We start from the raw sequence: 25151 nt of genomic DNA on the forward strand, positions 1-25151 counted from the left end.
TTAGTTGATAACTCATAAGACTTTCCTCTAGCCATAGATTCTGGGTTTTCTTTATAGCAAGATACTTTTCTTTTATATTAGTCATTTTTTTAAAAAATTATTTATAAAAAGGAAACACTGACAAAACCCATAGGATAAGAGGGTTGCTACAACTCCACACAATTCCCACCACCAGAACTCCATATTCCGTCCCCTCCCCTGATAGCTTTCCTATTCTTTATCCTTCTGGGAGTATGGACCCAAGGTCATTGTGGGATGCAGAAGGTGGAAGGTCTGGCTTCTGTAATTGCTTCCCCGCTGAACACGGGCATTGGCAGGTTGATCTATACTCCCAGCCTGTCTCTCTCTTTCCCTAGTGGGGCAGGGCTCTGGGGAAGCAGGGCTCTAGTACACACATTGTTGGGGTCATCTGCCCAGGGAAGTCCGGTGGACTTCATGTTAGCATCTGGAACCCGGTGGCTGAAAAAAGAGTTAACATATAAAGCCAAACAAATTGTTGACTAATCATGAACCTAAAGGCTGGAATAGTGCAGATGAAGATTTGAGGTCTCCGTTTTGTAGATAGCTAGTAGGCTTAATTTAGTTATATTCCAAAGGGTCCATGACTATATTAGTGTTTTCCTGAGCCTGACATCTGATACGCTGGTGGATCCAAGTTATTGTCTGGGGAGATGATGTCATAGTTGGAAAAGGGCCTAAAAAGCTCGATCAGGGGAGAGAGTTGCTCCCAAATATGGGAAAGGGGTACAAATATTGTTGAGTCCATTTTGATGGGGGTGAGGAGAGCTGCTCATTATGGTTTTTGCTTGAATTCCGTTGGTATTATTGAGGCTGAGCATCTTCAAAAAGTATTGCTTTTGTCATAATCAATTATTTTGTAATTTCATAATTGTATTTGTTGTAGAGGTAAACTTGGTTTACCCACTCCTGATTTAGCCCACTCCTGGTTCACCCTACCCCATTCAGCCTGCCTAGTACAAATTGCTAGGTTTCAGCAAGATGACAGATGTTGGTCACAGTAGGATCCTTGCTGGGTAGTGTGGGACAAGGAAGGGAGCAATTTTTTTTTCTCTTTTGTGAGTCTTTCTGTCTATGCCACCTGGATTCTGTGTTTTTATTTTTTTTCTTTGTTGTTGGTCCATTTAACCTCTAAGTGCATTTCTTTCTTATATTTAATATATCTCTCTCTATATATATATTTGAGAGAGAATGAACCAGAGTATGTTCAATGTTGTTATCTTGTTAAAATATAACAGTAGGAAAAGTGAAAGCAAAATTCTCATACTGAATATTAAACCAGACCAAAGGGCAGAGAATAACTTGTAGGAAAAGATGGCGTTGTAAAGTGTGTGGACTCCAGGAGTGTCCAGGAGAGCAGCTCCCTTTGAGACCACAGCGTAGGTTGCTGGCCTGTGCTGGGTTACTCCGGAGTGTGTTTGATGTGAAGTGGTATTTACTCAGGAAATTTTCTTGTGGCATAGGGAGAAGGAGACTCTGGGCAGTAGGACAGTCCAACTCAGTCTCCAACTCCATCTGGAGAAGAGGACGAGGCAGAGACGTCTCACTCAGGAGACCGGGATCAGCACCATCAAGCTCATCAAGAAAGAAGACAGAGCATGGAACAAGGGAGACCTCAGAATCCTGAATGTGAGTAAGGTCCCATATGTGCCAAAGGGCAGGCATGAACTGGGAATATCTATGCTCTAGTCATTTACTCCTCCCTCGGTCCTAATCACAAAGTGGCATGTCCTGGCTGTGCTGGCACTAAATTTAATGAGGAATCTGCAAATCTATGCCTCTTCTACCCAATGCAATCTGAGCTTCAAACTAAGTCTGGAGATCAGCAGTCACAGTGCCTTGCAGGATTAATTAAACAATCAAAAACACCTCCATGAAACCATATCCTTAAAAGGAGTCTCTCTGGAAAATACAAGCGCTGGTGAGGCAGAACTAAATTGTGTGGCCATGCCTAAGCTGTGTAAAAGAAATCCTGAGTCCTCCTTCGCCGTCACAGGATGGTGTCTAAGACACTGTGGTGATCTATTCAGATGTCTGGATCAGAGCTATGAGTACAGAAAGAATAAATGCTGTTACTACAACCCATTTCTTTTAAAAAAATTTTTAAATTTTATTTTCCCTTTTGTTGCCCTTGTTGTTTTATTGTAGTTATTATTGTTGTTGTTGTTGTTGTTGATGTCATCATTGTTGGATAGGACAGAGAGAAATGGAGAGAGGAGGGGAAGACAGAGAGGGGGAGAGAAAGACAGACACCTGCAGACCTGCTTCACCACCTGTGAACTGACTCCCCTGCTGTGGGGAGCCAGGGCTCGAACCCGGATCCTTCCGCTGGTTCTTGCACTTTGCGCCACCTGCGCTTAACCCTCTGCGCTACCACCTGACTCTCCACCCTTGTTTTTTATGCTGTTGTAGTTATTATTGTTGTTGTTATTGATGTCGTTGTTAGATAGGACAGAGAGAAATCGAGAGAGGAGGGGAGACAGAGAGGGGGAGAGAAAGACACCTGCAGACTTGTTTCACCGCCTGTGAAATAACTCCCTTGCAGGTGGGGAGCCGGGGGCTTGAACCGGGATCCTTACAGTGGTCCTTGAGCTTTGCTGCAATGTGTGCTTAACCCTCTGCATGTTACCTCCCGACTCTCTACTCCCTACAACCCATTTCTAATAGCCTGATTCCTGTGTCTTTTTGTGTACCAAGAAAGGTACAAGATGATTACCTTTATGACCTAAGTTGCAAGTAAAGAGGAAGACTATGGCTCTTGCCATACTATTTCTGCCTTCCAAAGAGGGTCTCCATTTCGTAGATAGTTAGTAGGCCTATCTAAGTTATATTCCAAGGGGCCCATGAATATACTAGTTTTTTTTTTTCTCTGAGCCTGACATCAGATATGCAGGTGGCAGAAGAGATCCAAAAGGCTAACAAACACATGAAAAATCATCGTGGTTCTTTTCTCTACTTTGTGATCAAGGTCCAAGCCCACCTCTATTTGTCTAGATCTGTGTGGTAGACCCTTGATATGAGAGGGGAGGAGTTTGCAGCTCTGACTCAACTGACCTCTCCTCTCCTTGACATTGTGTCTATTCACCCAGAACCTCCAGTGTTGTGTGCAGTCTGTCAGAGTGGGGTGGAAGAATGGAAACCAGTCATAGGCTGATGACAGGTTGTTGTGAGGAGATTCAGTGATGTGCAGAGCCCAGAAGCCATGCAGAAGATGGAGGACAGGATTTGCAGAAGAGGAGAGCAGCAGTTAAGCCAGAGTGGAGCTCAGGGAAGCTCCTCAGAGAAGAGATTCCTGATGTCCTGGTGCGGAAAGGCTGTGGGAAGGTGCTTGAAAAAGAGAGCCAAAGGGAATCAGAAGAGAACAAGCCAGCTGTGCAGTGGAGGCTCAGTGAGCATCTATTCAATTAAGGTGGAGCAGAGATATGTAAATATGGCTGGTGATGATGAAGATCTCCTTTCAGGTTCAGGCCTGGCATCCAAGGGTGCTTGTGTGCCAAGAGCAAGAGCCAGAGCATGACTGGGTTGGGACTAACCCAACCCAAGACCACAGTCTGCAAACAGGTGCTGGCAGGGGTCTACTTATGAGCTTTGGTGATCAGAGAGACTGGTACGGGGCTATTGTCCCAGGTCGCAGGGTCCTTCCTGATGGGGAACATGTGGATATAGGCAAGTGTCAGTGTAAACATGGCTTATGGACACAGGGCTACAGGAAATCATGCCTATGGGATGCTGTGATACAGGCTATGGCAGAGGAACAGTCTTGGAAAAGCATGAGACCCCTGCATCCAAATGGTCATCGTGGTCATCTGTTGTTAAAATTTCGGAGGCTCTTGCCGGCCGGGCTGGCTTCACGGCGGGTAACAGAGACGCGGAGACATCGGCTGGGCAGGGAAGCTGTATTTCTTTATTCAGGAACAACGATTCATAAACTAAGACAAACTAATCACCAAACAGAACTCTGCTGTCTCTTTGCGGCGGCGCAAGCACTCTTTCTTTTACTCTGGAACTCAGGAACCCAGGAACTCTGTCTCTCTGGCACTCTCTCTTACTCTGTAACCCTGAAACTCTCGAACTCTCGTACTCAGGAACTCTGGCACTCTCCAACTCAGGAACCCTCTCCCGGGGTTCCTTGGGGCGGGGCCAAGCAGGCCTGCGAAATTAACAGGACTGATCCAATTCTCTTGGGGGGGGGGCTAGAACAAACCAATGTAAAGCATACGACAATTCCCCCTTTTCTTTTTAACTAAATGACTATAGTATCAAGGGTGTGGGGTGAACAGAAACATATATAACAAAAACCAGCATGTTGCCAAGGGAAGGCCTGAGGGGGCCATATCTGAAAAAAAAAACATTTCTTGCCTCTGGGGGGCTACTTGCCTCCACGGGCATTAGCATGGGGGCGGGAACGGCCTAGAGTCCCACAGGCAGCTGGCTGCAACTTACTTACTATGAAACAAAACTTGTTATTAGCATATCTACTGCACGATCCAACGTTTCTTTTTTTTTTTTAATATTTTATTTTATTTATTTATTCCCTTTTGTTGCCCTTGTTGTTTTATTGTTGTAGTTATTATTGTCGTCATTGTTGGATAGGACAGAGAGAAACGGAGAGAGGGGGGGAAGACAGAGAGGGGGAGAGAAAGATCCGACGCTTCTAATAGAGAAGGAATTTGAGACTTTTACATATCAACAACGTCTTTTAACCTTTTGTTACACCCATTCAAGATGGAGTCACACCCTAGGTGTGGGCCGGAGAGGAAACCTCAGGCATGAGAATAATTAGCATAGCCATTGTGCGATCTACCATTTCTAATAGAGAAGGTAGTGTTTTACATATCAACAAGTCTATTTAACCTTTTGTTTAGACCAACTTAGTTAAAATATATTGATTGTTAACTAATTTTTACCTCAGACTTTAAATGTAAGTTAATTTTTATCTTTATGAGAATTACGTTGAAAACCTTTTTCATTTAACTTTGACTAGTAAGAATTTAGCCTTAAAGCTACTGTTTACCAAACTTTAAACATACACATAAACATGGTCATTAATACACAAGGAGAGAAACCTTTGTTACGAAGACATGTCATTTTAAACACGAATTTAAGTCTGTACTGTCTTAGTTGTTGGGGGGGAGGGGTTCACCATCCGGAGGTGGCTTCCCATGCAGCTCCACTTCTAGGAATTGCAGGTTGCGATCTCTGCACAAGTCTCTGCATACTCCAGCTGTCTGCCTTCAGACCATACCAGCAGCTGGAGATCTCGTGTGCCCAGTTTCAGCAGGGAGCCCGGGGGTCCGGGAGGTCCTGGATGGTTCCAGAATTCATAGCACAAGGGCGGGCGGGCCAGCCTTGTAGAAGGCGTGGGCCTAGGTGCCCAGGGGTGGTGGCCATGATAGGCCGCTGTGGCCCTGCCCCATGGCCCTGCCATGTCTGCTGCCCTGCTCACAGTGGCCGAGCAGCGTGGAGGGATCACACGTCCAGTGCCCTGTTCCACGCGGTGGAGAGCTGGCTCCTGTGGGCTGGCCTGGTGCTGGCATTGGGCTCCTGCGTGGTGGCATCAGGCTCCTGCGTGTTGGCATCGGGCTGCTGTGTGGTGGCGTAGGCCTCCTGCGGGCTGTGGGGCTGCAGGGCTGCGGGCGCGGTGCGCGGGGTTGTCTGGGCGCAGGCGGCTGGCTGGCTGTTTAACCAGGTGGAAACGGCAGCTCCGCGCCTCGCCTCCCGCCTGCTGGCTCTTCCCGCTGGCTGTTCTGAGTTCGCCCGAGCGAGTGGAAACCACAGAGTGGTCCAGAGATAAATGTTCCAGAAACAGCAAAACAGTCTCGTGAAGAAAGAGCAGAGGCCTTTGGAGATCTCTTCACAAGCAGAAGAGAAGGCCATAGTGCATAGGTAGCCAAATTGTCTTTACTTATTTGAGAGATGCACAGGTCAGGTCCACGTGGGTGCCATTTGTTGTTAAAATTTCGGAGGCTCTGGCCGGGCGGGTCTAGCTTCACGGGCGGGTAACAGAGACGCGGAGACATCGGCTGGGCAGGGAAGCTGTATTTCTTTATTCAGGAACAACGATTCATAAACTAAGACAAACTAATCACCAAACAGAACTCTGCTGTCTCTTTGCGGTGGCGCAAGCACTCTTTCTTTTACTCTGGAACTCAGAAACCCAGGAACTCTGTCTCTCTGGCACTCTCTCTTACTCTGTAACCCTGAAACTCTCGAACTCTCGTACTCAGGAACTCTGGCACTCTCCAACTCAGGAACCCTCTCCCGGGGTTCCTTGGGGTGGGGCCAAGCAGGCCTGCGAAATTAACAGGACTGATCTAATTCTCTTGGCGGGGGGTGGGGGGCTAGGACAAACCAATGTAAAGCATACGACAGTCATCATGCAATTTCTCCTGGGAAGAGGGTTAATCAGCACAAATTGTACAGGCTACATGGAGAAAAGGAGGTTGGGTTCAGTCCACTGGTGATGTGAGTCAGGATGACTAAATAGCCTACACATACTAGGTTCCTTCACTGCCCTCTTTATAAGCCCTGGATCCCAGCAACAAGAAAAGGAAAGAAAAGAAAAGGAAAGAAGAGAAAAGGAAAGAAGAGAAGAGAAAGAACAAGAATCATCAACTCATTCATTAGAAATGGGGTGGGGGGCATGTGTATGAGTTGATGGTGTGATGTACAGCAATCACACATGGTGTAGAAATCTGATGTCAATCTCCTTTTGGGCTGATCATTTAGTTTGCAGGAATCAGAGTAAGTAGCCTGCAGGGCCAGGCTGCTTTTTCTCACAGTCTCCATGCACTGTTCTGTCCAGGCAGAGGTCTGAGGCTCACCTTGGTAAGTGTGCCAAGAACAAGAGCCAGGTCATGACCTGCTTGAGACACATCTAAGACTACACAGGGAAAAACAGGCTGTGGAGGGTGTCTGCTGGTGGACATTGGTGCTCAGAGACATGGGAAAGGGCTATTGTCATGGGGTCCTGATAGGGATCATGTGAATGTAGACAAGTGTCAGTGTAAATATGATTTATGGACACAGTACTGCGGGAACTCCTGCCTATGGGATGCTGTGATACAGCCTATGACAAAGGGAGCAGTGCTGGAAAGTCATGAGACCCCTGCATACAAACGATCTTTGTGGTCATCAAGTAACCTCTCCTGTGAAGGGGCTCTAGTCAGAACAAGTGGTACAGTCTCCATGAAGAAGTAGAGTTTGGATTCAGTCCATTGGTGAGGTGAGTCAAGATAACTAAGTAGCCTGTACATATTAGGTTCCTACACTGCCCTCTTTAACAATCCTGATTATTGAAATAAGAAATGAAAAATAAAATGAAGAAAAGGACAAGAATCATCAACTCATTCAAACCTAATGGGTTGGGGGTCATGTGTATGTTGATGGTCTGATATACAGTGATCACACATGGTGTTTGGGTAATCTGTGGTCAGCCTCATTTGGGCTGATCCTTTAGTTTGCAAGAATCAGAGCAAGCAGCCTGTATGGGTCAGGCTGCTTTTAGCAAAGTGTGTATGCACTGTTCTGTCCAGATAGAGGTATGAAGCTCACATAGGTACAAACAAAAGCAAGGCTGTGTGGACTGAATCCAAGTAGAAAGGATGCTTCCTTGGCACTGTGTTCATGATATATATATTGCTTTCCTCATGGTAGATTCCTAAATTTGAAATGAACAGTAGGGGGCTGTTGTTAAAATTTCGGAGGCTCTTGCCGGGCCGGCCAGCTTCACATCGGGTAACAGAGACCAGACACACGGCTGGGCAGGGCAGCTGTATTTCTTTATTCAGGAACAACGATTCACAAACTAAGACAAACTAATCACCAAACAGAACTCTGCTGTCTCTTTGCGGCGGCGCAAGCACTCTCTCTTTTACTCTGGAACTCAGGAACCCTCTCCCTTACTCTCGAACTCAGAAACTCTCGCACTCTCGAACTCCGGAACTCAGGAACTCTGTCTAACTCAGGAACTCAGGAACTCTGGCTAACTCTGGCACTCTCGAACTCAGGAACCCTCTCCCTTACTCTCGAACTCTGAAACTCTCGCACTCTCGCACTCTCGAACTCCGGAACTCAGGAACTCTGTCACTGGGGAACTCAGGAACTCTCGGACTCTGAACCCTCTCCCAGGGTCCCTTGGGGCGGGGCCAAGCAGGCCCGCGAAATTAACAGGACTCATCCAATTCTCTTGGAGGGGGAGGGCTAGAACAAGCCAATGTAAAGCATACGACAGGGGGCAGAGATACACAAAGTCCAGTTCCAGACATGCAGAGAGTGAAGCTGGGCTGAGCCTGTCTCTCATGGAAGACCTGCTGTGAGACTTGCAGGAGGTTTCCTTTCACTGAGATCCTCCCAAAGTGGACATCCATATTCAGGGGATTTGGCCTTGGGGTAGGCCATGAACAAGCAGGAAAGAGGATTCCAGGGGTGAAAGTCATTTAGACTTTGGAACCAACTGACCCTGAGGCCTGAGACTGACCATGGCCCTCTTTCCATAACTGTACTCGTACAGTAACATCAGTGTTGCTCTTGGGTGGTATATGGGCATGAGAGGTGGGTTTTAGCCACAGTGTGCTGTGTTTTGTGTGAGTTGTTAAGTCCCTGACTGTCTCTACTACCAGTCAGCCACCTGGTTGCCTGCCTTCTGCATAGGCTGTTTTCATTGTGAGCAGGTGAGCACCATGATTCCCTTGTGAGGTTTGGTTTCTGACCAAGTGCCCAGAGTGTGTTTGGGTGTCCAGTGACCCTGCTGCTGCTCTGCTCTGCAGAGCTACCACGGGGTGCTGGCAGGTGACTAGTGCTGTGACTTTGTCCCTGCCTCTGCCCCTCTTACTTCTATGCCTTGTGCCAGCACCCACCTTGGGGCAGAGACAGAGCTTGCGGAAATGCCAGCTGCAGGTTGAGGAGGTTTGGTGTGTTGCTTTAGCGTGTTTCTCATCGTGAGGAGGAGGAGGAGTGAGGCATGGGCTTGCTGCAGCACCCTGGCTGTACCTCAGAGTCCCTCCCCACCAGTTTTTGCACTGGGTACAGTGGAGCGTAAGCTGGTGGTTCCATTGGGACTGGCAGCTTGCACTGTGGCTGGGGCTGGGGGACAATCACCCTGCACAGTGGATGTCCTTGCACAGTGCTTCCTAAGAAGGCAGAGCCCCTGCAGACCACCCAGTGGGCCTGAGTGAGGGACCTGGTCATGTGACTGAGCCCCTTCAGGTGGTCTCTTTGGAGAGTGGCTCACAGGAGAGGCAGAGCCCCCTTGTGTGACTGTCTTGGTCATGTAAGTGACTTGCACTATGTCCTTTTTTTTTTTTTACCAGAGCACTGCTCAGCTCTGGCTTATGGTGGTGTGGGGATTGAACCTGGGACTTTGGAGCCTCAGGCATGAGAGTCACTTTGCATAACCATTATGCTATCTACCCTCCGCCCTCACTATGTCCTTTTAAGCTTTTATGAGGATGGTGTCTGAGCCCTTGTGGTGATGCATTAGGATGTATATGTCTCTGCCCTGTGGACAGGAGGTCTGCCTGCAATCACTCACCCCTCCCTTGCAATTGGCTCTTGCAGACTCCTCAGGCTTGGTAATTGTCCTCACTCTGAAAGATCCTGAATGTTGCAAGGTGACTTTTTTGTGTCCACACAGATACTAAAGTAAAGATCAATGCCTTTGCACGTGTGGCCTTGACAATCCTCCTGCTCCTTTTCTCTACCCAGGTCACCTTCCTTCATTCTTCCTGCTGATGATGTTTCTGATTCCAGATGAAGACCCTGGACTTTTGAAAAGGATGCGTGTAGCTGAAGTAGGTATCTGGAACATCCCTTCACTGACTATCCAGGAGGAGGGCAGCTTCCCCTGTGAGGCCTCAGTCTGGGTCACTGGCCTGTGCACTGTTTACTTCTGGGTTTGTTTTCAGAGGTTTCATGAGAAGCAGGTTTGCTGATGGAAGGTTCTTTCCCTGAAGGTCAGACCATTGCACAGGGAACAGGATCCTTCACCTTGGGTTAAGAGTGAGGATGAGGAAGAGCGATCTCAACCAGAACCTCAGAATCAGCAACCTGAAGCTCAGCAAGAAAGGGAACAGAGCAAGGACCAAGAGAGACCTCAGAGACCTGGAGGTGAGGGAATGCTTCCTGGTGCCTCAGCTGCTGGCTGGAGTTTGCAGTCTCTGCTCTAGGCTTTCCCCTCCCTCTCTCCTCTTCATGAACAGCATATTCTCATGGAGATTGTGCTTTCAGCTTCCTGTTCCTGACCTGAACCCTCCCATGCTGTCCCCTCTGCCTAACCCCCACATCCAGAGGTCTACAGGTCCATGTGTAAGAGTTCCCTGCTCTAGCCTAGAAGTCTGGGCATGCTAGGGCGGCAGGAAAAGCCCCCCTGCCCCCACTAGGGTGCTTCACCCTGGGTGGTCTCTGTATCTTTCTTCACAGGGGATTCGAGGCTTTCCAGGCAAAGGCCTGGAAAATCTCTTCCTTATCTCTACAGTGCTCAAGATGAACGTTGATCATTTCTCTGCTCTGCGATCAAGATATTTTTTATTTATTTATTTATTTGCTTTCTTCATGGTAGATTCCCAAATTTGAAATGAACAGTAGGGGGTAGAGACACACAAAGTCCAGTTCCAGACATGCAGAGAGTGAGGCTGGGCTGAGCTTGTCTCTCATGGAAGACCTGGTGTGAGCCTTGCAGGAGGTGTCCTTTCACTCAGATCCTCCCAAAGTGTGCATCCTCCTCAGGGGATCTGGCTTTGGGGTAGGCCATGAACAAGCAGGAAAGAGGATTCCAGGGGTGAAAGACATTGTGGCTTTGGAGCCAATTGTACCTGAGTCCACAGACATTCCTTGGCCCTCTTCTCAGCTCTGTGCTTTTGCGGTAGCATCAGTGTTGCTCTTGGGTAGTAGATGGGCCTGAGAGGTGAGTTTTAGTTGCAGTGTGCTGTGCTTTGTGTGACTAAGTCCCTGACTGGCTCAACCACCAGTCAGACCCCAGGTTGCCTGCCTTCTGAATAGGCTGTTTTCACTGTGAGCAGGTGAGCATCTTGAGATGTTAGGTTTCTGACCAAGTGTCCAGAATCTGTTTGGGTGTCCAGTGACCCTGCTGCTGCTCTGCTCTGCAGAGCTACCATGGGGTTCTGGCAGGTGAGAAGTGCTGTGACTTTGTCCCTGCCTCTGCCCCCTCTCACTTCTATGCCTTGTGCCAGTACCTACCTTGGGGCAGAGAGGGAGCTTGTGGAAATGCCTGCTGCAGGTTGAGGAGGTTTGTTGTGTTACTTCTGTGTGTTTCTCAAGGTGAGGAGGAGGAGGAGTGAGGCATGGGCTTGCTGCAGCACCCTGGCCATACCCCAGAGTTCCCACCAATTTTTGTACTGGGTACAGTGGAGAGCAACTGGTGGCTCCATAGGGACTGGCAGCTTGCACAGTGGGTGGGGGAGTGGGACTATCACCCTGCACAGAGGAGGCCTTTGCACAGTGCTTCCAAGCAAGGAAGAACTCCTGCAGACAGCCAGTGGGTCTGAGTGAAGGACCTGGTCTTGTGACTGAGCCCCTTCAGGTGGTCTCTCTGGAGAGTGGGCTCACAGTAGAGCCACAGCTCACTTGTGTGACTGTCTTGGTCATGTAAGTGTCTTGCACTATGTCCTCTTAAACTTTATCAGGATGGTGTCTGAGCCCTTGTGGTGATGCATTCAGGATGTCTGTGTCTCTGCCCTGTGGACAGGTGGTCTGCCTGCGAGCACTCCCTACTCCCTTGGAATTGGCTCTTGTAGACTCTTCAGGATTGGTCCTTGTTCTAACTCTGATGGACCCTGAAAGGGGCAGGATGACTTATTTTGTGTCCCACACAGTTGCTAATGTAAAGAGCAAGGCCTATTGTACCTGTGGCCTCCCCAGTCCTGAGCCTTTTCTCTCCCTGTGTCACCTTCCTTTGCTATTCCTGCTGACAGTGTTTCTAATTGCAGGTGAGCTTCAATTGATTTGGAGAAGTATGATTGCAACTTTGGAAGATACCTGGATATTCCCATTACTGACTATGCAAGAGGAGGGCAGGTTCCTATGTGAGTCCTCAGTCTGGGTCACTGGCCTGTGCACAGATCACCTCAGGGTTTGTTTTTAAGGGATCATAAGAAGCAGGTATGCTAATGGAAGGTTTTTCCCTGAAGGTCATAGCATTGCTCTGGGAGCAGGATCCTCCACATCCACCAACTCCGCCTCGGGTTAGGAGTGAGGATGAGGAAGAGAGGTCTCAACCAGGACCTCAGAACCCATAGCCTGGAGCTCAGAAAGAAAGTTTACAAAGTACAGACCAATAGAGACCTCAGAGACCTGGAGGTGAGGGAATCCTTTCTGGTGCCTCAGCTGCAGGCTGGAGTTTGTAGACTCTGCTCTAGTCTTTCCCCTCCCTCTCTCCTCTTCATGAATAGCATATTCACATGGAGATTGTGCTTTCAGCTTCCTGCTCCTGAACTGAACCCTCCCATGCTGTCCCCTCTGCCTGTCCCCTACATCTGGAGGTCGGCAGGTCCATGTGTAAGAGTACCCTGCTCTAGCCATGAAGCCTGGACATGCTGGGAGGACACAAACAAGTCCCCTACATCCCTAGGATCCTTTATTTTGTGTGTTCTCTGCATCTTTCTGCACAAGGAATTTCGGAGTTTCCAGGCAAAGGCCTCGCAAACCTCTTCCTTATCTCTACAGTGCTCAAGATGAACGCGGATCATTTCTCCACTCTGTGATCAAGGTCTGAGACTGCCTTTTCCAAAACAAATATTTTCAGGTTGAATATCATCTGATTCATTGTAGAATAGCTCTTTCTGTCTAGGCCTGTGTGATAGACACTTGGTGAGAGAGGAGAGGAGTGTTGGTCTGCAACCCTGATTCAAATGTCTTGCCTTGTTGTCCTTGACATTGTCTCTATTCACTCATAACATCCACTGAGGTGTGCCGTCTGTCAGAGTGGGATGGACATATGGGATCAAGTCATATTTTCACCGGCAGCTTGTATTGAGGATTCAGAGAGTTGTGGAACCTGGACTTTGCAGAATAAAGAGGACAGGATCTGCAGATGAGAAGAACAGCAACTGAACCAGACCAGACCTCGGACAGCTTCTCAGAGTAGGGATTCCTGGTGTGCTTATGGGGTAGAGGTGCTGTGGGAAGTCACTTGAGAAAGAGAGCAGAAGTGAATTAGAAGAGATTGAACCATCTGTGTAGTGGGGGCAGTGAGCCATCTGTTCATTTGTGGGCAGGCAGACATGTAAGTGGGGGATGGTATGATGGAGATCTCCTTTCTGGTTCAGGCTTCTCATCCAAGGATGACAATGTGCCAAGAGTAAGAGCTAGGTCATGGCCTGCTTGAGACACATCTAAGACCACACAGGGGAAAACAGGCTGGAGAGGTTGTCTGTTGGTGAACACTGGTGATCAGAGACATGGCAAAGGGCTATTGTCACAGGGGCCTGATATGGATCATGTAAATATAGAAAGTGTCAGTGTAAACATGGTTCATGGACACAGGGCTGCAGGGATGCTGTGACACAGGCTATGACAGAGGGAGCAGTATTGGAAAGTCATGAGACCCCTGCATACAAATGGTCTCTGTGGTCATCAAGTAACCTGTCCTGTGAAGGGGCTCTAGTCAGAACAAGTAGTACAGCCTCCATGAAGAAGTAGAGTTTGGATTCAGTCCATTGGCAAGGTGAGTCAAGATAACTAAGTAGCTTGTATATATTAGGTTCTTACACTTCCCAGTTTAACAATCCTGATTATTGAAACAAGAAATGAAAAATAAAATGAAGGAAAGGACATGAATCATCAGCTCATTCAGACCTAATGGGGTGGGAGGAATGTATGTGTTATGGTCTGAATACAGTGATCACACATGGTGTTGGGGAAATCTGTGGCCAGTCTCATTTTGGGCTGATACTTTAGTTTGCCAGAATGAGAGCAAGCTGCCTGTAGGGGTCAGGCTACTTTTAGCAAAGTGTCTGTGCACTTTTCTGTCCAGACAGAAGTCTGAAGCTCACATAGGTACAAACAAAAGCAAGGCTGTGTGGACTGAATCCAAGCAGAAAGGATGCCTCCTTGGCACTGTGTTCATGATTTTTTTTTGCTTTCCTCATGGTAGATTCCTAAATTTGAAATGAACAGTAGGGGGCAGAGACACACAAAGTCCAGTTCCAGACATGCAGAGAGTGAGGCGGGGCTGAGCCTGTCTCTCATGGAAGACCTGGTGTGAGCCTTGCAGGAGGTTTCCTTTCACTGAGATCCTCCCAAAGTGTGCATCCTCCTCAGGGGATCTGGCCTTGGGGTAGGCCATGAATGAGCAGGAAAGAAGATTCCAGGGGTGAAAGACATTGTGGCTTTGGAGCCAATTGTACCTGAGTCCACAGACATTCCTTGGCCCTCTTCTCAGCTCTGCGCTTTTGCGGTAGCATCAGTGTTGCTCTTGGGTAGTAGATGGGCCTGAGAGGTGGGTTTTAGTTGCAGTGTGCTGTGCTTTGTGTGACTAAGTCCCTGACTGGCTCAACCACCAGTCAGACCCCAGGTTGCCTGCCTTCTGAATAGGCTGTTTTCACTGTGAGCAGGTGAGCATCTTGAGATGTTAGGTTTCTGACCAAGTGTCCAGAATCTGTTTGGGTGTCCAGTGACCCTGCTGCTGCTCTGCTCTGCAGAGCTACCATGGGGTTCTGGCAGGTGAGAAGTGTTGTGACTTTGTCCCTGCCTCTGCCCCCTCTCACTTCTATGCCTTGTGCCAGTACCTACCTTGGGGCAGAGAGGGAGCTTGTGGAAATGCCTGCTGCAGGTTGAGGAGGTTTGTTGTATTACTTCTGTGTGTTTCTCACGGTGTGGAGGAGGAGGAGGAGGAGGAGGAGTGAGGCATGGGCTTGCTGCAGCACCCTGGCCATACCCCAGAGTTCCCACCAATTTTTGTACTGGGTACAGTGGAGAGTAACTGGTGGCTCCATAGGGACTGGCAGCTTGCATAGTGGGTGGGGGAGTGGGACTATCACCCTGCACAGAGGAGGCCTTTGCACAGTGCTTCCAAGCAAGGAAGAACTCCTGCAGACAACCAGTGGGCCTGAGTGAAGGACTTGGTCATGTGACTGAGCCCCTTCAGGTGGTCTCTCTGGAGAGTGGGCTCACAGCAGAGGCAGTACTACTTTGTGTGACTGTCTTGGTCATGTAAGTGTCTTGCACTATGTCCACTTAAGCTGTATCAGGATGGTGTCTGAGCCCTTGTGGTGATGCATTCAGGATGTCTGTGTCTCTGCCCTGTGGACAGGTGGTCTGCCTGCAATCATTCCTCCATCCCCACAATTGGCTCTTGCAGACTCCTCAGGCTTGGTCATTGTCCTCACTCTGAAGGACCCAGAAAGGGGAAGGATGACTTATTTTATGTCCCACACCATTGCTAATGTAAAGAACAAGGCCTATTGCACCTGGGCCTTCCCAGTCCTGAGCCTTTTCTTTCCCTGTGTCACCTTCCTTTGCTATTCCTGCCGACAAAGTTTCTAATTGCAGGTGAGCTTGAAGAGTCTTGGAGAAGGCTGCTTGCTACTTTGGTATGTACCTGAAAATTCTCATCACCGGCTGTGCAGAAGCAGGGCAGCTTCCCTGTTAGGCCTCAGTCTGGGTCACTGGCCTGTGTACAGATCACCTCAGGGTTTGTTTTCAAAGGGATTATAGGAAGTATGTTTTGCTAATGGAAGTTTCTTTCCCTGAAGACCATAATATTGCTCACAGAGCAGGATCCTCCACCTCCACCTCCTCCACCTTGGGTTATGAGTGAGGATAAGGAAGAGCGGTCTCAACCAGAACCTCAGAATCCACAGCCTAGCTCAGCAAGGAAAAGAACAGAGCACTGACCAAGAGAGACCTCAGAGACTTGAAGGTGAGTGAATCCTTCCTGGTACTTCAGCTGCTAGCTGGAGTTTGCAGTCTCTGCTCCAGTCTTTTCCATTCCTCTCTCCTCTTCATGAACAGTATATTCTCATGGAGGCTGTGCTCTCAGCTTCCTTTTCCTGACCTGACCCCCCATGTTATCCCCTCTGCCTGTCCCCAATATCTGGAGGTCCCCAGGCCCATGTGCTGTGCTGAAGATTCCAGAGTTCCCTGCTGTAGCCTAGAAGCTTGGACATGCTGGGGAGGCAGGAAATGTCCCCAGGTCTCTGCATCTTTCTGCACCAGGGATTTGAAGCTTTCTTTCATTTCTTTCTTTCTTTCTTCCCTTTTTTTTTTTTTTTCTGCCTCCAGGGTTATTGCTGGTGCATGGTACTGGCAGTATGAATCCATTGCTCTTGGAGGTCTTTTTCCTCCCATTTTTTTTTCTTGTATAGGATGAGAGAAACTGAGAGAGGTGGGAAAGGTGGAGAGGAGTAAAGAAAGACAGCTGTGAGATGTTTCACCTCTTGTGATGCCACCCCCTTGCAGGTGTTGAGTAGGCTCATATCTGGATCCTTTAGCATGGCCTTGCACTTCATACTATGTGTGCTCAACTTGCTGTGACACCACTGCGCCCCTCCCCCCAAGCCTGCCTTGTCTAAAACAAATAATTTCAGTTTGAATGTCAACCAGTTGCATGTAGAGACCACCTCTTCCTGTCAATGCCTGTGTGATAGACTTGATCTGTGACGGGAGGAGAGGGGGTCAGCAGCCCTGATTGGAATGGCCTCCCTTGTTGTCCTTGACATTGTCTCTATTCAGCTTGTACCTTCACTGGTGTGTGCTGTCTGTCAGAGTGGGATAAACCTGTGAAAACTGAAGATCTCACAATTCATTGGAGATGGCATAGTTTTTGAGGGTAAAAGGCTGCTGAGTCTTAGCTGAAGCTTTGTGCTGATGTTCAGAGGGAAGATTTCTGCCCTCACTAGGGAGAAAAAGCAGAGAGAAGATGTCGTGTGTATCTTAGATCATAGAGGATAGAGCAGCAGAGGTTAATGCAGCTCTAGAAGATGGAATGAGACTGTTCATTCAGCTTTGTTTCAGAGCTCAGGAAACTGAGAGGGTTAGGCATGGTCCCTACTGAGAGGAGACAGCTTTCTGGGGACTTCTCTATGCCCTGAGCCTGAGAAAGATCATGGGGACTTGGGTCTTGGAGACTTGGGTGCCTGTCTGGGCTTGTCAAGGGGACACTCTGGACACTGGGGCTCTAGGAAGCAGGCAGTGGGCTCTTTGAAGTAAGCCAGAAACCAGGGCATGACTAGTACATGAATTGAGGAAGACCTATCCAGTCAGCATTCTGCAGGGTTATATGAGCTCAGGAGGACACATCATCAAAGCCCAAGAAGAACTGTGTAGTCTGGAAAGTGGCTTATGTTGGGCATCAGGTCAAGCTGATGTCCACTTTCAGACCTGTAGGTCTGATCTGGGATGGCTTTGAATCTCCATTTGCTATTACAGTCTAGTGTAGAATCCCAATCTGGAGACCTGATTGAAATTTTTCTGCACAGGATACAATCTGGGCTATCTATGAAGGAAGTAACTATGTGATTCAGTGGACTCTTCCAAGTAAGGACTTGAAAATATAATTTTAAAGTTGAAAATATAATTTTAAAAATATGTAATCATAAGGAGGAAAGCTGATAGATGAGGTGAGCTGAAATCCTAGTGCGTTTTTCTTTTATTTCATTTTAAAAAGGGATTTCTGTCAGCCCTTTGGGTTTTAAAAATATTTCTTAAAATTTATTATTGGATAGAGACAGAAAGAAATTGAGAGGGGAGGGGGATATAGAGGTTCAGTGACAGAAATACACCTGCAGCCCTATTTTACCACTAATGAAGCTTTCACAGGACTGTGGATTTTATCCAATGGAGATGAGCAGCCCCCACACCCCAGACCTCAGAATCATCACAGGGGGTCCCTAAGGTCCTGACAGGAGTGGGAAAGAGACACAAAGGCTCCTGGAGCTGAGCTGTCTCTCCATGTAGAACTCTCACTCCAAGCCAGAGGTAGAGAGAAAGAGACAAAGACAGCTTTATTGTCCTCTGAATCAACAATTGGAGAATGTATTATTCTAATGAACCAGTCTGCTCTCCAAAAGGAGTTAATTTTTATACAGCTAGAAGTAGGAGTAGGATGAAAATCCAGGAGCTGAATGCTCTGTCAAAAAGGGGAAGGACCAAGGTTTTCAGATATTGGGGCCTCCTTGATTGCTAGTCCTCAAACTTCCTCCTAGAACAAAGCCTACAATTGCCCTTAACTAATCTTCATTATCTCCCAAGAATAAGTTCATCAGGAATAGGGGTGGAGATGTGAGTTCCTGATGTGCCCATTTGGTTGGTTTTGGAATACTGTTTTGTGAAAGAGTTTCTGTAAGCAGTTCAAGGCACTCACTCTCTCTCTTTTTTCAAAAATAACTTTTATTTTATTTTTATTCATTTATTTTCCCTTTTGTTGCCCTTGTTGTTTTAGTTATTGTTGTTGTTGTTGTTTTTGATGATGTCTTTGTTAGATAGGACGGAGAGAAATGGAGAGAGGAGGGGAAGACAGAGAGGGAGAGAGAAAGAGAGACACCTGCAGATCTACTTCACCACTTGTGAAGCGACCCCCCTGCAGGTGGGGAGCCAGGTGCTCTAACCAGGATCCCTAGGCTGTTCCTTGAGCTTCCTGCCACCTGTGCTTAACCCACTGCACTACCACCTGACTCTCCTCACTCTCTTGACTTAGGGCTGTATTAAAATTTTTCCCTGTTACAGAGCAGTCTCACTGGAGTAGATACCTGCCTTAGTGTCAGGCTTTTACGAGCAATGTTAGTCACTATGTTCAAGGGTACACAGAAATGTATGCTCACTTGTATCCTCACTCTGTATGCAGACACTCAACACATACACACAAATACTCAAGTATATATGTGTTTTAACACAAAAAAATCATCTTGTATGTTTTTGGGTTCCTTGGAGGTTGAATAAATAATCAACAATAAGGCAGAGTGTACATACTGATAGAGAAAAAGAAAGGAGAATTTATGAATAGCAAGCATGCCTTCTGTACCCATGGGAGGGACCAGCAAAACTGAGTAACTCTTCACATAAATAGAATATGAGATTAAAATGTTCAACTAAGACAGATTTGTAGGTAACAGCAGCACCGTTAGGAAGGTTGCCAAGGAGAAATAGACAGGCGATAAGTTTTCCCAGCATCAGAGAGGGAGATGCTCTGAGAGAGAGCTCTTCTTCTGTTCTTGTTAGTGTCTGGACACAGCGACTTCTATGAGCCTGCAGGGACCCTTGTGCCAAGGACATATTTGAAAGTTGCTGAATTTTACTCCCCTACACACATAAAAATTAACACAATATAACTCACATATCTTTGTATCTGTGCAAACTATATATATATGTATATATATATGTAACATGTGTATAATAAATGCAGTTCACACACATGTACAATATACTCACTAAAATATATGTTTCTGTATCTCAAGATTTTTTTCAGGTTTCTACCCTCCCCCTTTCTTGGGAGGGTCCCTCACAAATGAAATCAGAACTGAAAGCCCAACCACACCTGGTGGTGAAGATCCATTAACAAAACTTCTCCAGACCCAACTCTATCTCCTTAACCACAGCTTCCACTGGAACATGGAGATTGTCTCTACCATTTCTGTTTTTTTCTTTTGTTGCAGCTTTGTGAGAACACCAGGCCAAGAGACCTTGCTGAGATTTTCTGCACTGGATATAAGCACAGAGCCATCTGCGAATAAGATGGTTATGTGATTCATCTGATACCTATTGGAAACATGAATTTTATAACACTTTTAAATCTGATGAGTACAACTGAAAGAAAGGCGAGCGGGAAACCCAGGCGAGATTTTTCCTGACAGTGCTGAGCAGCCCCCATACCTCTGTCCCCTGGAGACAGCACAGAGGTCCCAAAGGTCCTGACAGAATCAGGAAAGAGACTCAGTGACTCCAGCAGTGGAGCTGGGCTGCCTCTCCATTAAGATTCCTCAGCTCCAAGGCTCCCACTGGGGGGAGCTTGGGGGGGGGGCATGTACTGTGACCCCATCCAGCACAGCTTCTGTCCCCCCAATTTTTTAAAAAAATCAAAACATTGATTCTCAGTGCTTGTCTTTTGTTCCAAAAACAAAATCAACAAGAATATAACTTAAATTCAAAGGATAAAGTAGTAAAATATGTTTGGAGTAAGAGACACAAAATGCTGACACAGACAATTAGATCCTGGTGACTCATGCCTTAAAGAGCAATGTCTTATATAAGTTCTGATGGTCTCCTCTCCAAAATTTACTTTACTTTGGGTAGGGTTATTGGCATAAACTTGGAAGGGGAGGTGTAATATATATAGATCTGATTAGCTTCTCAAAGCATCCCTTAAGCCAGGGAGAGAGCTAAAGAATGTGCTAAAAAGAAAGAAACAAACAAAAGCTTGCATTCCTGAGGTGGAAGTTTGATTTCAGCTACAGCCTTGACCATTCCACAGCAGATTTGTGTTCCAGTTTCCTTACTCATAAAAATAAATGAACCTGAACAAATGTTGTCTGCCTTCATATATTTGGGGAATGGTCTGAAATGATGGTAAATTGTAAAGGAATCTCACTTTAACCTCCTTGGCTTGCAACATTTTTCAAGGTGTAGATTTGTTTTTTATTGCCACTAGGGTGCTCAGTGAAAGCACTATGAATCTATCTCTCCCGGCAACCACTTTTTCCTTTTTTTTTTAAACCTAATTTTCTTTTTTTTAGTATTTATTTATTTTCCCTTTCATTGCCCTTGTTTTTTTTATTGTTGTTGTAGTTATTATTGTTGCTGTTATTGATGTCATCGTTGTTAGATAGGACAGAGAGAAATGGAGCTAGGAGGGGAAGACAGAGAGGGGGAGAGAAAGATAGACAACTGCAGACCTGCTTCACAGCCTGTGAAGTGACACCCTACAGGTGGGGAGCCAGGGTTTCGAACCGGCATCTTTACTTGGATCCTTATGCTTTGCGTGCCACCTGCACTTAATCTGCTGCACTACCCCCAGCTCCCTAAACCTAATTTTCATTAGGTAGGACAGAGAAATTGAGAGAGGTTGGGGAGACAGAGAGAGGGAGAAAGAGACAGCTGCAGGCCTGCATCACTGATCCTGAAGCAACCCCTGCATGTGGCGTTTTGGGGGCTCGAACCTACGTCCTTATATGCGCACTTAACCAGGTGTACCATTGCCTGCCCCTCCTAAGGTGCAGACATTTTTATGAAGGAATTGGATTTATTTGCAAATACCAGCCTGAGAATACAAGCAGAACTATCACTTGTGCTCATGAATTATCTACCTCTTAGAAAAATAAACCTCGACTCAGGAGAGAGTGGAATGAAATTGTGACTCCACCAGCTGACAGCCCTTCTGGGGACCACCCAGATGTTCACAGCTGTGAAGGAGACAGGAAAGAGGGCACAGAGGTGAAGGATCCTGAGTTCTGTCCAGTGCAGTGGAAGGAGCCTGCCATGTGGAGCTACAGAGAAGGATTCCTCACAGCACAGAAGAAAAAAATTATAGCAAATTACTTGCAATAATAAAAGGGAATTAATTTGGGCTCCACACAAATACCCCAATTTAGTAGCACAATGGATACTAAAACAATTACATCTCCCAGAAACACACGATTTTGAAAATGATCCCTTTGGTTAGAAATAGCTTACAAAGGAAAAATCAGTGAATTCTCCATTCACATAGGTGAAGACACAAATTTAAGTTTTACAGTGTGTCCCCTGTCCTTCCTTCCTTCCTTCCTTCCTTCCTTCCTTCCTTCCTTCCTTCCTTCCTTCCTCTTCTTTCTTTCTTTCTTTCTTTCTTTCTTTCTTTCTTTCTTTCTTTCTTCCTCTCTCTCTCTTTCTTTCTTTCTCTCTTCCTTTTTTCCTTTTTTTTTTTTTCTCCACCCTCGGCTTCCCTTGGTGACAGTATCTCCACTTTCAGATGACATCACTGGGACTGGCTCTTCCAGCACCAACAGGAGTCTGGGCAGCCAGGCAGTAGTGAATCTGCAGCTCCTGCCAGATGTGGTGGGGACTGCTGCTATGGGGTCAGCAACACCTGGATGACTTGTACCCACCGTTACCTGTAACCACATCCTGAGTGCTACAGAGAAGAAGATCAGGGAGAAGATGGACTGTTATCCCTTCAGAGAAGGACCCCTGATCCCATGTTTTTTGTGGATTTCAGAAGGTGGGAGGCAAACAGCCTTCTCTCCACCATCCCACCTGCACCAGGGATGGGTCTGGGCTCTCTGTTCATCTCTCCATTGCCTGGCTCTGCATGCGTCCACACCATGCACATATGTGGTAAACAGGATATGTGTGAACGATTCATATAAGTTACCCTCCACTGCCTCCTTTTATTTTTTTTATAATAAGTAAACTTTCTTTTTAATTTTAATGAGAGTGTTGTCATTACAAAATAAATACTTTGCTGCATGGAGCATGATGGATTTCTCTGTGGTGTGTCTGGGAGTGGGTTTAAATAATCTAAGCTCTATTCAGCAGTACAATATTATGGGATGTATAGTTTAGATACAGCAAGATAAGCAATTATAGGCAGGCGTAAATAAGCTAGTCTTATAAGCCTAAGAATTTGTTACCAAAAGTTCAGCCCCATGAAATAAACAATTATCAGCAGAGGTACAGCTTGCTCATATGGCTATAGAGTTTACCGGCTAACTGATCACAGATGTTCAGTTCCCAGGGGAGGCAGCCATGGTGGGTACCTTGAGCAGTCTCAGCAGAGATCCGTCTGAGCAGGAGAAGAAGCAGGGGCCAAAAGGGGGTGAACTTCAAGCTTCTTGTGCTTAAGTCCTTTTGATCCATCCACAATCCATTGTGCATTTCTGTAGTATGCTTTGTTGTGAGGCTGACATCAGCTGTGTGCTGTGTCCAACTTCCTGTGGTCAGCTGGCATACTATGTTACAACAAGAAAGATACAGAGAGAAAGACCAGACAGAGCATTGCTCAGCTCTGGTTTAGGGTAGTGCTTTGAACAGAACCTGGGACTTCAGAGCCTCAGACACCAGAGCCTTTTGCAAAACCACTAGGCTGTCTCTCCAGACCTCCAGTGCATTCTCTTTAAAGTTATCATGATTATTTTTTGTCCCTTTCCATTTGGTATGTTTAGCAGGAAGAGTATGAGGTGGCTGGAGAAACAGCTCAACTGGTAGAGCACAAAACTAATACATCTGAGACTTGACATCTACCAAAATGGTGCTATTACTTCTCTCTCTCTCTCTCTTTCCCATGTGAACATCTTTCTCATATAAAATAAATTATCATATATGTTATGGACTTTTTTCCTTCTTTTTATATTGCATTGTGCTTACAAGTTACAGTATGATTTATTTCCTGGTCTTTAGAGACTAGCTATTATTTAATCAGAGTTTGCTTTATGTTGATTTATGATTTGTACTAGGTTCCTCAGCATAGACTTTTAATATGTTTACCTTGAAGCACTATTTCTTTTCTTCCCTTTGAATTTAAAATAAAAATAGTGTTTTGGTAGTCATTTATAAGATGATAAGGTAATAAAGATATAGTTCTACACCATTCCCACCAGCAAAGCTCTGAGGCACTATGCATTTTCTATCGTGAATTGATCTAGTTTTTGATTAAATTTTTCATTTAAATCTGGAATGTTACTATGTTTTAAGTTGTATTTTATTGCCACCCGAATTATCTGTCAATCCGGCTCATGTTTGCATAATGAACCCATGGCTTCTGGTGGTCATTCTTCTTATTTTTCTCTCTCTTTTTAAAATGTATTACATAGGCCAGAGAGAAATTGGGAGGGGAGGAGGAGATAGAAGGGAGCAACACAGACACGTGAAGTACCTGTTTCATCTTCACTTCACACCCCCTTGCAGGTGGGGGTGTGCGGGCTTGAACCTACATCCTGACTCATGGTAATGTGTGTGGTTAATCAGGTACAACACCATTATGCCCCAAAATATCACCATAGTTTAAATTTCTTTATTGGGGATTAATGTTGCACAGTCAACAGTAAATAAAATACTTTGTACATGCATAACATTTCCCAGTTTTCCAAATAACAATACAACCCCCATTAGGTCCTCTGATGGCTTTTTTTTTAAATGTCTCTTCTGTACAGAAGGTTCTCTGTATTTTAAAATTCATTAGTAGTCATTATGCATATTCAAGGTATTCTTATTGTTTGCCTCTATGTTCCAAAGTTTTCCATGTATGTTCCCACTAGGTTTTTTGTTTTTTCATTAAAATGTTGTATTAGTGATTTCACAGTTTTTTATATAAAATTATAAGATTTCAAGAGTATACATATGGTGTGTGTAAGCTTCCAAATCCTTCGCCAAAGTTCTGTGGTTGTTCTCCCCAACCAGCATATTTCTCACAAAGTCCAAGAAACAGTTTGGTGAACATTTTTTTTCTGGAGTTCACTTACTTTAGCTTTCTATTTGTGACATCTGAGTGAAACCATCCAGAAGTTGCCCTTCATCTTTCACTCATTTCATTTGTTAAAATTATCTCCAGTTTCATTCATTTTGTTTTAATGGTAGCTCTATTCAAAAAAGGAATATTTTCCCCCTAGTATTAGTAGCTGAAGCTGTAATCCTGGCTTCCTCTGGTGTTATCTAGATTTGCTTCCCTTTCAGTAGCAGTATAAATAAAAACAAGATTCCTGGTGACAAAGGGTGAAGCTGTTTTCTAAAGACATGATCATGTGACATTTCTCTATTTGCTTCTTCACATGGTCTGTACAAGCCTGATTTTATTTGTGGGCTCTGTCCACACACTATGCCAAAATCTCCCTCCTCAGGAATTCCCCTTCAGTGTCTGCTTCCTGAGTATAAGTGGCTTTATGAGAAATGAAAGGAAGCAAGGAACAGAGAATCCCATGGTCTGAGTTCATCTGAGGCAGCCTGGTGCTGGTCAGACCAGTGCTGTTCCTGCCTGTGGTCCCCTGCTGTTTGGGGAGGTCCCTGGGCCTCAGCTGCTCCAGCTCCTGCTCTGAGTCCTGCTCAGGGGTGTGGGTTGAGGGGAAGGGCAGCAGCTTATCTGTAGGAACATGTGCTGTTGAAATGAGAGCTGAGGACACAAACTTGGTGTCAGCTCAGTGTCATGGGTCTTGCCTCATCTCTCTGGGCCTACTATGTCCTTGCTCTGTCTCCTCATATCCACACTTTCTCTCCAG

General features: G+C 46.2%; 1 protein-coding gene and 1 long non-coding RNA gene across 2 annotated transcripts in view; both read left to right on the plus strand.

Annotated features, from left to right (window-relative positions):
• Positions 1 to 25151, plus strand: part of LOC103116472 (organic anion transporter 7-like) — a 272851-nt gene that overhangs the window by 203618 nt on the left and 44082 nt on the right. The window lies entirely within an intron of this gene.
• Positions 7061 to 22372, plus strand: LOC107522702 (uncharacterized). The gene is made up of 4 exons (XR_009545748.1): positions 7061 to 7709; positions 8261 to 9809; positions 9972 to 10125; positions 21914 to 22372. It is a non-coding gene; the product is annotated as an uncharacterized LOC107522702 (long non-coding RNA).

Source organism: Erinaceus europaeus, chromosome 17 (assembly GCF_950295315.1).
Source record: "Erinaceus europaeus chromosome 17, mEriEur2.1, whole genome shotgun sequence".
NCBI classification, from domain to species: domain Eukaryota; kingdom Metazoa; phylum Chordata; class Mammalia; order Eulipotyphla; family Erinaceidae; genus Erinaceus; species Erinaceus europaeus.